Below are 16096 nucleotides of genomic sequence, written 5' to 3'. Positions count from 1 at the left end.
CTCCCTGCTGGTGATTCCCAGGGCTCTGAGTGCCTGCAGGCTTTTAAAGACCTAAGGCAGAGGCTGCCATAGAGGCAGCTAAACCCTGGGGTAAAAGAAGCTCCCAGCCTAGAGCCCTGAAGCTAGCCGCAGGCCAGCCCTTTAGTGTCAGGGCTGACCCGGGAGCCAACTTACTCCTGGGTCACATCTACAAGTGTGTAACGATGCAGTAACTAATTGCATGTAAATTTGCTACCTGCATTTGCAAGAATGAAATTTACTTGTGACGAGGGTTTTTTTTACTGTGTAGTAAGCAAGTGCATGTGTAAACTACACTATTGCACAGTTAAGCATCTGGGGTAGTAGATGTGCCTCTTATGTCACAGTCCTATTACCTAATATAAACTACAGAAGAAAGAGAAGGAAAAAAAATAGCAGGGAAGGAGGAAAGACTAAGAGGGAGATAATGGAGAGATGAGCTCCAACTCCACCAGTCTGTGAATTTTTCCCTAGTATAAACTATTACAAACACAATTGACTTTTGTGTGTTGGAAGCTGCTGCTCTTTAGAGAATAAAAGGCAGAGAATGTGATATTACTCTGGTTTATCCATTACATTATTCAACATTCATCTCTGCATTTACAAACATCACCCATACTGATTCACTACCTCAGCATGGCATAAGAAATATACAATCCATGTGCACTGTAAATGGTAAAATAAAGCAATGAATGTTCACAATACCAAATAATTTTGCCAACAATTCCATTTAATCCAAATTGTTTATAGTGGAAGCAATTCAACGAAACATGGTGGACTGTCACAAGGGTGTCCCAACTTCTTTTGCCACCAAAGGTAACTGGCTTCAGAAAGAGTACAAGTGTAGAGAATCTTCTACACTTGAGCAAACCAATCCAGAACAGTCTGCAGAAATTATAGAAACAGATTTCTGAAGATCCATTGCCTGAAAATCCATCCACAGAACCTTCTTCAAAGCCTGTCAAGCTCAATAGGAGTATTACAACTAGTTTCCACTTTTCTTTGAACACGTTCTCATAAGCATGGAAGCACTAAAGTTAATATTCCAGCCAAAGTGGAAAAATAGCATGTCATGCCAAAAAGAAGCAAGCCATGGTTCTGCAGGATGGCCAAAATTTGAACCATCAGGTCCCTGGTTTGACTTCTAATTAACAGCAGACACACTGGGAAAAGCCATCATGCTTAATTTTGTTGGCCTGGATCAAGGACCTAGTCATCTGGTGAGGTATGGTTGTTCAAAATGGTGGTACTGGAACAATAGTTATGGAAGCTCTTCAAACCAGAGACATTGAAGACCCAGAGAGGCATAGTCAGGAGAACTAAAATAAAAAAGAACATTGCGTGTTCCAGGAAGTCAGAGCAAGCTGCTACCTCTCTCCATACAGGATGCCATGCCCTTGGCACACCAGGGCAATCCAACATTCACTGCAAAAAGTTTTCTAGGAGTTACCCCAGATAGACTCCACCTCTCTTCCATTGGAATGGCACTTGTTTTCACATCATATTTGCTATAGGTAGTCACCAGTTCTAGCAGGGAGATTGTCATGCTCAGTGCAGGAATTTCCTTGGACAACTCCATTGCCAAATGCCCTTGTTCAGAGGCAGCAAGAACCTTAGGAGCAACAGAAATTGTAAAGTAGATCAGAACTGCGTGCCTCTGCTGTGGAATGCGCCCTCCCTCCAAGGCCTCTCTGCCACAAACTGCTCTCCCTGGTAGCTCAGCAGCATCCCATGGCCCTGCCTTTGAGGTCTCCTCATTGGATGCCTCTGCTGCAGAGCTCTGCCCTGCCTCAGGTATTTCCTTCCACTTCTCCCAGATGCAGACCTCTCTCCTGTCCCTGGGATCTGTTTGCCGCCACTCTCTCCCATGTGACCCTCTTCCCCTGTTATGTCCTGCCTCTCAGGGTCCTCCACCTCCAGCCATTCCACAACTCACCTTTTCATGGCCCTGCTCCCCAGCAGTCCTTGCTGATCTGTAGGGTCACAATGCTCTGGAAGCAGTACATTGGAGACTCCCATGCCATAGCCAGCCTGCCACCAGTGTTCGCTGCCTCTTCTACGGTAAGTGATGGGAGAATCCATGGAGGGCTGTCTCTTCCCCCTTCACATCACACCTCCAGTGTCAGCCAGAACCAGAAATTACACTGGAAGGCAAAAGGACAGGGATCATGAAATAACTTTCCAAGAGAGGGACTTTTCTTCCCAATCTGAATTGTTAATGGTTGGCCTGTTTCCTGAAGCTGGAGGGCACAGCTGGTCTGCACAGGACTTGCCCAAGCATCACTCTTTCCTTTACTGACTGTCTAAAGCACTGAGTTAGAACTAGAGGGATCCAAGTCTCCTTTCTGGCTACTTATTAAAGAAATAGTTAATAACCTTTCCAAACTCTGATCAGTTTTTAACTGAAATTAAACCACAGGTGACTTAACTTCATGCAGAATATTCATACTTGGGGCTTGTCCACCAGATAGAGCCCAACATAGCTCCAGTGAAAGCAAACTAGCCATGCCAATTTGTACCAGCTGTGGAGTTAGGCCCTCTTCTGAATGTTTACTTACTGTTATACATGTCAATTTTCCCCTAAGGAAAGTTTTGATTGTATAAATGTGCTCATATTTTATTCAGTTATAGGAATATATTGCCACAAGTTATTATTTGTACATTTGCTTAAGCGTACATATATCTGGAAAGAATTAAGTTTTGTATTTCCTTAACACAGATCACAGTGGGACTAACTTTGAAATGATAGTGGTAATATCTTGTAGCAGCATTCAGATAGTGATATGGGTTCTTTATGAGTCAGCAAACCTTATATCTCTTTGCCTAAGGAACACTGGTAATATTGAGTGAATATCTAGTCTCTGTTCAGATATTCAGCAAAATCAATGTTTTCAAATTATTTTGAAGTGCAGAGAGTAGCATGTCTATGAAATATTTATGAGAAAGCATATCATGTCTATAGCCGTTCTAGTCTGTGACTCCAGCATATGGTTTATAAATTGAAACAGGTGTGGGAGAACAGGTGGCCACAGCCATGCAAGGGTATATCTAGAATTTACCATAGGGAGACAAAAATGATAAAGTATCTCAGTTGGCTTACCGGGCAACTTGCATATTTGATGGCAGATAGCAAAGTTTTTCGGGGCAAATCTAAGTGTTCATGGTTTTGTAGCAAACTTACTTTGTACAATAAAACATATGGCAACAATTAAATGGATTTAATCACCCACTATAATGCATGTATTGTATTCTCAGTGGTAAATCTTTGTCAGAATATGTTATAGTGAGTTATATTAATTTGGAAAAATTAAGTCTCCGGTCTTTACTTTCACAGGAATTTGAACGGTCTGGATAAAAACATGATATGGAAAAGAACTTTTTAGGAATGAGACCAGGGTAGGGTCAACTACACATCAACCAAATTCTAATGATAGTGCAAATTTGTACTGCCAACAAAGGCTGGCTACACACATTCAAATAATTTGGAGAATTCTCCCAGGTATTTTCTTCTGGTAGAGAAACTTAGAGCTGTGTGTACAGATAGCCAAATGTTGAGGCCCTGAAAAGTGGAGAGTTTTAAGTGCTGACTGTGCAGACTGGGGGAGGGCTGCACACATATGTCAGTGTACTCTGAAGGTTCCCTTAGTCTACATGGTACAGATTGCAGCAGTGTATAGGGCAACCCTGATTGGCTGGCCCAGATTGCCCACAGTCAGCCTGTTTTCCTGCATTACAATGTGGGGACTGTGAAATCAATTTGTCCTGCTCTGTGCTGGAGCAGAAGAGCCCAGCAAGCAATACACTGTCATCCTATATTCTCTTCTGAGGACTGTGTTCTCTTCTGAGAGAAGTCACGGCATTAACAGACATTGGCTGCCCCAGGAGAAACTCTTTTTGGAGTAATTTAACCCTGGTTGTTCCAGGTTATTTTTCTTCTGGAGCAGTCATTTTTACTGTAGAAGAAAAGCCTGAACATCTGTATACTTGTATGTTCTCCTGGGAGAACAGCGGCTCTCACAGGAGAAATTGAGTATCTGTAGAAAGCCCAAAACTACTGGTGACTGATACCAAGAAATTTTAGCTGATATTGATCTGTGACCACATTCATCTGAACATTGGGCTACCCCTACCATCAACTTCTATTCAAACAATTGACTATAAGAGCGCATCCAGATGAGCACACATGTATGCTATGCAGCACCACAGATCCAGCACCGGAAACTGCTCATGCTGCACATGCAGGCATTCGCCACATTGCTAATATGTAGTATGGCAGCTTTTTTGACATTGGGAGATCTTTGCATCAAAAAAACTTGTGGCAGAAAAAAGTGGGGTGGCGCATGTGGCAGTAGCATACACCACCTGAAACCGGAGTCTGACTATCTAGAGCCATGCTCTGCCTGCCAGCCAGGCTCTGTGCACCGGATCACCACCGCTGAAGCCCCAGAAAGCCCCCAGGACCCCAGGTAAAGTTGCTAGGGCCAGCCTAAGTGCTGGCCCCAGACTCCCCTGCCCCATCCAGGGCAACTTGCTATGCACTCATTCCCAGAGGACAAGTAGCAATGGCACTACTATGTGGCCTGTGGTATAGCTGAAACACCACTATTCAGGGGATCAGTCCAAGGCCCTTGAAGGACTGCTTTTTCACTCAAATAGATTTTAAATTGTCCACTGGCTCACAGACCTCATACTTCCATCTGCACAGGACAAGTTTCACCCTTTAAGTGCATTTTCCAATATTAAGCAATGAACATTTTACACAGCCTTAGTATAAACCCCTGTGCACATAAATTAATCCCTGGAATGGTTCAGTAGTTGTCTATTAAATAACAAAAAAACCCCAGACAGATTGAGAATAAGAAACAACACATCACCACTTCTGGGAACACACATTGACGTTGATGCTAAAGTGCAATACATTAAATGAGCACAAATATTCTTTTAAACTACATTTGGGCTCTGTATGTATATTCTAAAAACTCAAGAATATAGGCTCATTCACATAAATTACAGTGACTCTAAGTCTGACTCTTAGAGCAGCTGAATTCCCACAACCTCGCTAACATCAAAGTAGAACTCTGAAGTTATTTGTGCTTACTTTAAAGTATTGGAGTTCTGTATTAAAATGTATGCATTCTCCTAAAATTGATAATTCTGTTTTTTTAATATTCCTGAACCAGAAGAATTTAAAATAAAATTAACTAGTTCTAACGTATCCTTGAGGCCAAATTCTTTTTGGCATTTGTGCGGTAAAAAGCTATTTACAGGAACATAGGAACTGACATACCAGATCAAACCAATGGTCCATCTAGATAGTATATTAAGCATGCTTATCAACTCTCACAGTTTTCCTCTAAAATTTCTGATTCAAAAACTGCCTGCTTTTTGTAATCACGTAGACAACAATCAAACCAGACCATTAATTTCAAGGAGCAATTTACCATATGTGCTTCAAGGTTTTTACGGGGATCTCTAAAATGTTGAGCATGTGATGCCTAAACGGTATATTTAATACACTTTTACTAAATTCTGCTATCGTATGCAGTCAGAACGAATACACTGACGACAATGGACCAAATACATTCCTGGTAAAATTCCTTGTGAGCAAATGGAGTTACACCCGGGCGGATTGTTGGCCCTTACTTTTTAAATTTACTATTTCCATCCATTCATCCTACTTTAAAAAAAGCATAAAATAGATTAACATATACTACACTCGCTCTTCCTGAGAGCAAGTCAGCTAAAATTACTTTGTAAGAGAAGTTCATTTGCTAAGCATACAATAATACTCTATCTGGAAACTTGCTGTTATAAACCTTTCCGATAATATACCTTTATAGAAGATCTGATTTATGGGAAGGAATCCTTAGTCATGAAGGGTGCTTCAATATATGATTAAGTTCCATTAAATTCAATGATATTTATGGAGTGCTTAAAGTTAAGTACATCCTTAAATACTTACCTGAATCAGCCCTAGAAGTGGGAATTATAAATAAAGTGACCCCATATAGTTGGGTAACTTGGTAGTGCTCACATGCTGTTTTGGGACCTATACATTTAATTGCTAAGCATGGCACCTACATGTTATGTGTAGGGCCCTGAGAAAATCTTGGATTGCTTGTAGAAAATTCGTGGCACATGTATGGGTAAAGTATAATTTTTCATGGAATATTCACAGAACTACCATTGATCTTGGCAAATGGGTCCCCATAGTTCCATGAATATTCCATAAAAAAATGACACTTTACCCACACACTTGCCCCACATTCAGCAGATACCAAGCAGTGGATAAAATATTATTTGTGTGGCCCTAAGCCCCACATGACCCCTGTCCCTCCCTCCCACAGGGCTGTTGTGGGGCCAGCATGTGCCGTGGCTGTAAGTGCCAGCAGAGGAACAGCTGCACACTGAGCACCACTGGGCACTCTGGGATGGCAGCACCGCAAGAAGTTTTGGGTGATAAGCCCCATTAGCTCTGGTCTTCTGCTGCCTATGGCAGGCACACAAACACACCATCACCCCCCCAACTCAACAGTCCCCAAGCCCTGGCCCTCCAAACTCCCTTCCCCCCTTGCTTCTTATATACTTACCTTCATCTAGCTGCCTGGATGCATCCTGGCCATGCCCCCAGATGCCGCTTGCGGGGTGGAATGCTGTGAAAGCCAAGGATTCCCCTTGCAGGCTGAAAGAGAAACCTGAGCTTTTGCACATTTTTCTGACACAGGCTCACAACCCTTAAAAATTGCAGTATGGGGCTAATTTCACAGTATCCATGCAGTCCACAAAATCACGATTTTCTCAGGCCCATAGTCATGTGGCATGTGCATGCTGAATCTCTTCAGTCTCCACAAGAGGAGACTGAGGGGGGATCTTGTGGCTGCCTACAACTTCATCAAGGCCAGCAGCAGGGCCTCAGGGAAAGTCTGTCCACCAGGGCCCCCCTTGGAGTCACCAGGAACAATGGCCACAAGCTGAGGGAGGATAGGTTTAGGGTAGATATTAGGAAGAAGTACTTCACTGTAAGGGTGGCCAGAGCCTGGAATAGACTTCCCAGAGAGGTGGTGCTCTCACCTGCCCTGGAAATCTTCAAGAGGAGACTGGATAGGTACCTGGCTGGGGTCTTATGACCCCTGCCATCCCCAGTGCTCCTTCCTGCCCATGGCAGGGGGTCGGACTAGATGATCTGTCTAGGTCCCTTCCGACTCATTGGTTCTATGATTCTATGAAAAAACATATAAATGAAGCTTCTGGATTAATAATTTATGTTCTTTTTGAAATGTGTATTTTTGTGGCATACCCTTGGTGAATACTGTGATTCATATGAAATTTGTAAATGCTACACCTTGGGAAAAACAATCATAAATACAAATACAAAATGGGTGACACATCACACGATGAAGGTTAATGCGGTTTTGGAATGTATCCATAGAAACATTAGCTGCAGGACACAGGAGGTGATAGTGCTTCTCTACTCAGCACTGGCTAGGTGTTATCTAGAGTACTGTGTGCAGTTTTAGGATCCACTTTTTTTAAAGGATGTGGAGAAGTTAAAGAGAGTCCAGAGGTGGAAAACAAAGATAATAAAAGGCTTGGAAAGCAAGTCATATGGGGAAAGACTGAAGTAGTTAGGCATGTTCACCTTACAGAAAAGATGCTTAAGAGTGCACATGACAGCAGTTTTCAAATACATGAAGAGAAGGGAACCCAGTTTTAGTCTTGTAGTACAGAGAGTCAGAAGTGGACCAATGGGTTGAAGTTGCAGTAAAGCAGATTTGGATGGGCTATCAGGAAAAACTTCTTCAGTGGATTAAATGACAACATCAATATTAGCCAGAAATACTGCTGAAAGTTTAGTTCTGCAATTCTCAAATAAGCTGCTGTAGCACCCTGGGGTGCCTTGAGATTGTTTCAAGGATGCTGTGGAGTGCTGCACAGTGTCAGAATGGTTAGGTGTGCAAACATGGTTCATGAGAGAAACCCAGAGTTTTCACATAGCAATCCACAGTATTAGAAACAGCCTTAACTCTTGTGATTTTTCTAAGTTCTTTGCCACAGATGAATTGCTCTATTATTTTTCTGCATTCAAAAAAAGTAAAAACTAAGAACTGGCATTTTCTGAGCAATGCCCCAAATCTGTCAAGGGGTACCATAATCTAAGAAAGCTGAAAACCACTGATTTCAGGCCAACAGGAAAAGTCTTCAACCTACTGTGCGCCTAAGGAACTCCACACCCCAATACAGCATATATTTAGTGAGTTTACATCAAATTCCTAATTAAAGTACAAACATATAGTATCCATGGAAGCAGAAGAAATAATTAACTCTGTTGTATATATGAGACTGGCTAGCAAGCTGGGCGGTATGGAACCTAATAAAGTTCAGCGTTGAGAAACGTAAAGTACTTCACCTCCGGACGAGCAACCCCCAACATGCCTACAAGCTTAGCAACACCAAACTGACTAGCACCGCAAATGAAAGGGACCTGGGGATAATAATAGACCACAGTATGAATATGAGCCAGCAGTGTGATGCTATTGCCAGTAGGACAAATAATACTCTGGCATACATCAATCAGTACATCTCCAGCAAAGCCAAGGGGTTCTTCTGCTCTATTCAGCACTGGCGAGACTGCAGCTGGAGTACTACATCCAGTTCTGGGCATAAAACTTTAACAAGGACATGGATAAGCTTGAGAGAGTCCAAAGAAGAGCCACCCATTTGAACAGGGTCTCAAAAGGCAAGCCATATGAGGAAAGGCTGAGAGATCTGGGACTCTTCAGCCTGAGGAAAAGGCTGAGAGAGGACCTGGTGGCAGCTTACATTAGGGGAGTACATCAAGGGCTCAGTGAGCAATTATTCACCAGGGCACCCAAGGGGAAAACCAGGTGTAATGGCCACAAACCCTTGGAAGATCAATTCAGGCTCAGCATTAGGAAAAAATCCTTCACAGTCAGGGTGTCCAGACTGTAGAATAAGCTCCCTCCAGAGCTGGTCCAATCACCTACCCTGGAAATCTTCAAGATGAGACCAGATGGTCACCTTGCTGGGATCATCTGACCCCCAATTATCTTTCCTGTTTGGTGCAGGAAGGCTGGACCTGCTGATCTTCTGAGGTCCCTTCCAGCCTTACAATCTATGAATATTATAACAAAGATGTGAACTATAAAGCAACAGTGAAATTATATTCTGTTAATACTGAAAATATGTTGTGGGCAGGTTTCTTTCCTCCTCCCTTTTTTATTGAGTATCTGTATTTATACATGAACCATATTAAAAGGTCCCCAAAGACAATTCCTTTTAGCATTGGATAGTTTAGCACACTATTAACATATTTTAATTTACATTGGAGAACAACTTGTTAGAAAGAAGCTGTATATTGCATAAACTTTAAATGTCAAGCCTTTTTCTCCCCTCCTCCCTTCACCAATTAGTGTGGAGGACAGGTTCCTAAGTACAATTAAAGAATATAATTTGTCAGGTGGATTATTTAAGTAATGTAGAGTGTCCTTTTCAGTTTGCAGCCTGTTTAAAAAAAATCTCAATTACTAATTGCATTCCTGGCAACATGAGTAAAATGAGCTTCTTAACTACATGCCTGTGGAAGACTAGAGATCCTTCCACTCTCCAAAATGAGAAAAAAGGAAAACAAGAACAAGGAAATCTACTGGGGACAGGGAAAAAAAGACATCCCTGTATTACCAAATTAAAAAGAAATGCTTGTGCAGCATTTCTTTCCCCCCCCCCCCCTTTTTTTTTGTATTTTATTTCAGTCTCCAAAACAAAGCACCTTATAATGGATTGTAAAGCAATGAACTTCAACAAGTGAATGATCCAAGTCAGAGACTTACCCTAGCAATGCTTTATTTTCTTCTCTCTTCTAACTAGACTGGTAAAATAGCAGGAAAAAATTATAAAAAACAATAGCTAGCTTTTGTTATAGCCATCTGATGTACAGCAGAGGTGAAAACTAGACTCAGGTCTCCTAAGTCTCAGTCCGATGCACAGGTGACAGTGATTCTCCTTTCAACCTGTCTATAACCAGAATTTCTTTCCAACTGCACTAGAACAAAGGGCTAAGGAATCTGACCTGCATACTCAGTCAAATGCTGCCCTGAAAATAAAAGCACAGATTTATTCACCACTGCCCTTTGTTTTGTACCACTGTAAAAGGTAGTTGCTTTGGTGTAGTACTAATTAACCTCCTTTTTTGTGTATAAATGACCATATGCAGCGTACAGAATGAAAGATGCATAGTTACAGAAGATGCCATTCTGCAAGTGCTGGTGACCAGTTTTCCTCTGCTTATGTCTTTTCCTAGCAAAGTGTGGAAAATAAAGAGCAACACCCCCTCCCCCCCAACAAAGAAAACCCCACATCTCTGTCACCATTGTAAAATATCAGCACAATCACACAACATTAAACAGCAAATAACATTAAACATATAACAGAATGACATTTTAATCTAAGAAGAGAGACACCTCAGACAGCTTCTGAGTTTTATTTGGAATAGAAGACCCAGTGTGGATGCTTAGCACAACCATCCAAACTTACGGAGGCATTTTCAAGTCCTATACTCCTCAAGCCTACGCAATCAACTGCTTCTGACAGATCTCACCTTCATCTCCTGTAGTCTACCTAGCCCCTTCTGTTTTGACATATTTATCTGTCAGAAGGGCTAGTTTTCTCTATTGTGGCACATCTTCCTACTGGCCATGAGGCAAGACCTGTTGTCTACCACCACTTTTGTGTGGTCTTCACAAGCAGCATTTTCCTACTTCATAGCTACTTCCTACTTAGCACTGGTTATGAGAAATTTGTGACAGGGAATGCCCCACAGTCCCTTATGAATGTAGTCAGAAAACATATTCCTTTGCCTTTCTCTCTAAACAAAAATTCAAAAACTTTCTCAACCCAAAATTTTTGTCCTACCCTAATTTCTCTTAAATCCTATTTTCATCCTATAATAAAGCTAATAAATATTTATGTAATATATTCACACCACACAAATATGTATTTTCTATTACAGTTGTGCTAGCTGAAGCCCATTGCAATTGCTCTTATCTGCCTTAGTAATGTAGGAATGAACTGTCCATCAAAGATAATGCCTATTTTTCTACATAATCAACATCTTTCTTTACAATATATTTATAAAACCAAAGTAAATGAAAAGCTTTTTAAAAATATATTTGTGCTAATATCTCTTTATTTGTTTCTAAATGCATTTTGCCCTTTGCTGCACAAATATTACGCTTCATAAAGAATTAGAACAATTAAGCAGAGTGCACATGTTCTGTCTCTATGGAATATCTCTGCTTATGGTTCCAATTTATCCTCACAAACTGCCTAATGGCAAGCTACTGGAAGCTGTAAATGCTTACGAACAACTTCGTTTCTTCCAGCCACACACATTCTCCTTTATCCATATGATTGCACAGGCCTCAGCTGAATGAATTTTGCACTCATTCAACACCAATCACATCTGATTTGTATAGTTTACATATATTGGTTTTTGTTACCTCTTGTTTACTTGTTTTTCCTTTTCAGATTATATTATTTCTACATCCAGAATAGGTTTTGCTGTTTCTTTTTTAAAAATGTCCTTAGCCAATGTCATAAAGTTTTACATACGTTTTCTAGATTCACACCTATCAGCTGCTGTTACTGACATAAAACTCTAGTAAAGTCCAAACAAGTCTGCTTTTTGAACAATGAGAATAAATTCTAATTTAAGCTTTTCTGCGCTATAGTTCCTTAAAGCCTGATCTTATTCTTTCTGTACTGTGGTATATTCTCAAAGTCAATTGTATGCTTTGTAAGGTAACATAATACCAATACTTCAGACCGCATTCAAGGTGAGGTGTAACCACCACTTTAGATAGAAATAGTACCTCTACAATTGATTTATATTCTATGCCCCTAACAATACAAACTCAGCACCTGGTTTGTCTTCAGCTCTGCAACTGCACTGCACTGAAAAGACTTTATGGATTTTTCATACAATAACTCCCAAATCTTTTTCCTTGGTCAGAACTCTGCAGCATCTTTTCTTTTAGCACATACCATATTTCCGCCTTGATTTTATGATTTATTGCCTTACATTTGCCCTTACAGTTCTGCATTTGCAATCAGCTACCCCCTTTAAGGTGATGTAAATCTTTCTGTAGGTGACTGCATTGTTTCTGATTACATTTCAGGTTTAATACAAGATTGCCTTTTTTTCTTTAGAACAACACAAACAGATTGGCTCTCTACTACTGTACTTCAAGGACTTAAATTATGTTCCTTCATGAGTCCTGTGTGTAGGGAAAGGAGAGATAGAGGAGGCAGAGAAGAGGCATTATTCAACTCCCCATGCTGAAGAGTAAAGAGGTGAACATAAGAATTCTGATGACCTCGCTAAGCTTCCTTCTGGATATGATGAGGATACACTACACTTGCCAGTTATCCATCCTCTGTACCTAGAGGCTGTATCTGGAAGAGTTGCATCTACATCTTGTAAATGCCTGTGGCATAGTGCACCTGCCCTCACAATTCTCCCAAGCATTTAGACCTATGAAGCTAGTAAAATAACATTCTCCTTGTCCCTCCACTGTCAAACTATTTGTTTCACCACCTTTTCATTTTCAGCGGTCATTCTTCAAAATCTAGGAAATTGTGCTTTCCTGCTTGTCATACACCTGATACTTCCCCATACACACTATAGGGTACTGAAAATACTGTTGGGAAATGTAATTAAATAAGGTAATGGGTAAGATGTCAGCAGTGGCCACATTTCGCTTCCTTATGCCAATGTTAACTCATTACATGCAAACTAACCTCTGTTACTTGGGAGCAGTTCTGAATGTTGTCTTACAGTCTGCAGCAAGTGCTATTACAATGGGCATGTCTACACATTACCTTATGTCACTGTAGTGACACGCTATGTCGCCGTATGATGCACTATAGCAATGTAGCAATCACATGAGTCTATACGTGACTGGCAGCTACTTTGATGTAGTGGTGCCATTTCAGCACACCACTACGGTGAAGTAGCAGCTAAAACTAGCCATGCACTGCATGCACAGCACAGCACAGGCAGTTACTTTGCCATGCTTTAGTACTTCCAAAAGGAAGTACTGCATGGCGCAGTAACAACATCACCACAGAATGACATGTAGATATGCCCAGTGCGCCTGCACCTGCCAGTGGAACTGGTGTCAGCCCCAAACTAGGGTTCAGCATTGTCATTTTCAAGCCAGCTCTTCTCTGCCTTCTCTTGCCCAGTCCCTCAGATACACATTGGCACAGGAGTAGCTGTAATCTGGTTGTAGAATAACAAGGCTGTTTCAATTAAGACACCTAAGTAGTGGTCAGGTAATAGGGATGGTAACTTGCTGTAAGTCAAATATAAATTGTTGACTAGCATGCCTGCACTTTCCTGCCGGCAATTTTTAAACTATTCCTAGTCCTCTGCACTGGTAACAAATGAAGTGCTAACAGCAAGAGATTCTTTGAGTAATGGTTCTTTGCTCCCTTCACTATCTTTTAGAATTTTTGCAGGCATTTTATTTTGCCAATAGCTATAATAAAATATTACTCCAAAAAGGAAAATGATGAAATAATACATTTTGAAATATGCTAATGGAATTCCGTAAAGGATGTTTTGATGTTAGTAGTTTTCTGAGAATTTGGAATAGACCTGATCCGCTTGTATTGAAGTTCATTCGAGCTGTATTAAGCACATACAATTTCCAGTACCAAACTCAGACAAAGAATTCCTTCTGCAAGCTACCTGTATGTTGGTTTCTAAGGATTAGTAGAGTCTGGGAGAAAAGAGATATTTAAATGTGCTGATGCAGGAAAGGAGTATGTTTCTAGGTGTGGAGAAAGTGTATTGTGTGCTGCTTGCTCTACAAAGCTGACTATTGCAAACAGCATAGAATAGCCCTGTATGTGTTGTGGAAAAATGGATTTCATTTTACTACATCACATCATAAATGCTTAAACGAAAGCTTGTCATTATAATTTGTCACACTATTATGTGTGCGTCTTATCTCCCTGGTGATTTTGTCTCTATCTTTCTTTGACATTGAGCAATAGACTGAAACAAAGTTCTCAAATATAGTACAAAAGATTTCTCAAACCTCAGAAATTAATAGCTATAACTGCAACTGCCATGTATTCTACACTCAAAAAGAACCTGTTTAACATCAATGAAAGCTGCAGTGTTAGAAAGGCACACTGCTGCACTGGAGTAGCTAACAGATGTTTGACAATAGGCCCTGGAAATTTTTACCTCTAGATGAGTTGATCGAAGCCAGTGGTGACTGAAAATTAGTACCATTTGGTGATTATTCAATGACTTTTTTTTTTAATGAATTTGGTGATCACTGTCTTGTTCCTAAAAGATATGAATCTAGATTACAGAATACCAGATTAACTGGTAGCCTTGTTGCCAGTCTCTCCAGGGAACATAAAAGTCTGATGAAAAAGGACTGAAAAAACTTCTCTACTGATTCATTTTAAACAACTAAACCAGCATACTGCTTGCACTTGTTAAACTCTTTGTTGTATATTGTTCTGGCTATTGGTTATCAGCTGTTTCCCTTTCAGTGTCATGTTCTGAAGGAAGGAGCATTCTATACTATGAAAAGATCAGTTTTTATGCAGTTAAGTTTTGACCTTATTTATCTTTCCTATTTCATCACCTATTACTCCCAAATACCTTTGTGTTTGGCAAATTTTCAAAATCACATTTAAAAATTTTAAATTAATTGCTGGCCACATACTTCTCCATTTTCCTGCTTAATCCTAAGAATACATTCCTTTTACTCTACTATTCATGTTTTCTCTACAGTGTCTGTGAAGTGAAAAATCTTACTCAGATTTTGTGATTATTCCTGTCTTCCTGCTAATTTTCTGTCAAATCCCTACATTTTACTCAGACTGCAACTATTCATACAATAGAATCATAGAAAATGAAGGCTGGAAGGGACCTGTAGTCCCACTCCCTGCCCAAAGTGGGACCATCCCCACTACTTCGTCCCAAAGCTTTTTCTACCAAAGTCTTAAAAACCTCGGAGGATGGAGATTCCACAGCTTCTCTGGGTAGCTTCCTGGTGAGAATTTGTTTCCTGATAGCTAACCTAAACTTCCCTTATAGGTCTGAGGATCTGGCCCAGGGCTCTTTTTCATTGACAACTAACAAATACCTTTGTGTAAGCTGCATAGCCCTGAAATATTTATTCTGAGATGTTGTTCTAGACAGAACTCTGAGATTTTATTTGGATTGAAATTGTTATAAGCCCTGACCCTAGAAATACTTAAACATTTACTGTATACATAAGTAGTCTAACTGAAGCTAAGACTATGCACATTTGTAAAGTCAAGTGAATGGAAAACCTTGCAGGATCAGGGCTGTGGTTAGTAATTACAGTATTCATCTGCAGGCACAACCCATACAAACCACTTATCATCAGATTAGCCAAACTAGCAAATGTTTTATATTCACACTAAGTAAATAGGAACACAGGATATAGGATTGGAAGATAACTGTCGGGTCACTGAGTACAGACAACTGCTATCCCAAGCAGCCAAGTTGTATAATCCTGTTCATAAATTTATAAAGCTCCGTCTTAAAACTAATTAGGTTGTTTACTCCCACAGCTCCTGTTAGAAGGCTGTTCCAAAACCTCACAGCTCTGATGGTTAGAAACTTTCTAATTTCCAGCCTTAATTCATTCATGGCCAGTTTATATGTATTTGCTCTTGTGCCAGCATTGCCCTTTAAGTTACTTAGCTTTTCTCCCTCCATTGCATTTACCTAACCAATGTATTTATGAACAGTAATCAAGTCCCCTATCTTTCTTTACTCTTCATTCTTCCAAGCCAAACTCTTTTAGTCACTTCCATAAAAGAGAAATTCCATCCCCCCACAGTCCTCCTAATAACCTTTGGCTGGAGGAGGGGGGAAGGGATTGTGGGGGGGACCCCCAATGACCCCGCCCAGTATCCAGGCACTAAAAAAAAAACAACAACAAAAAACCAAAAAGCCCTGCACACAGCAGCTGCAGCAGTGGCGATTGGGGCCTCTGAGGGC

This window comes from Crocodylus porosus, unplaced genomic scaffold, assembly GCF_001723895.1.
Source record: "Crocodylus porosus isolate Cpor-Errol unplaced genomic scaffold, CroPor_comp1, whole genome shotgun sequence".
In the NCBI taxonomy this organism is placed as follows: Eukaryota; Metazoa; Chordata; order Crocodylia; family Crocodylidae; genus Crocodylus; species Crocodylus porosus.
The sequence above is the reverse complement of the archived record's forward strand: the minus strand, read 5'-3'. Positions refer to the sequence as shown.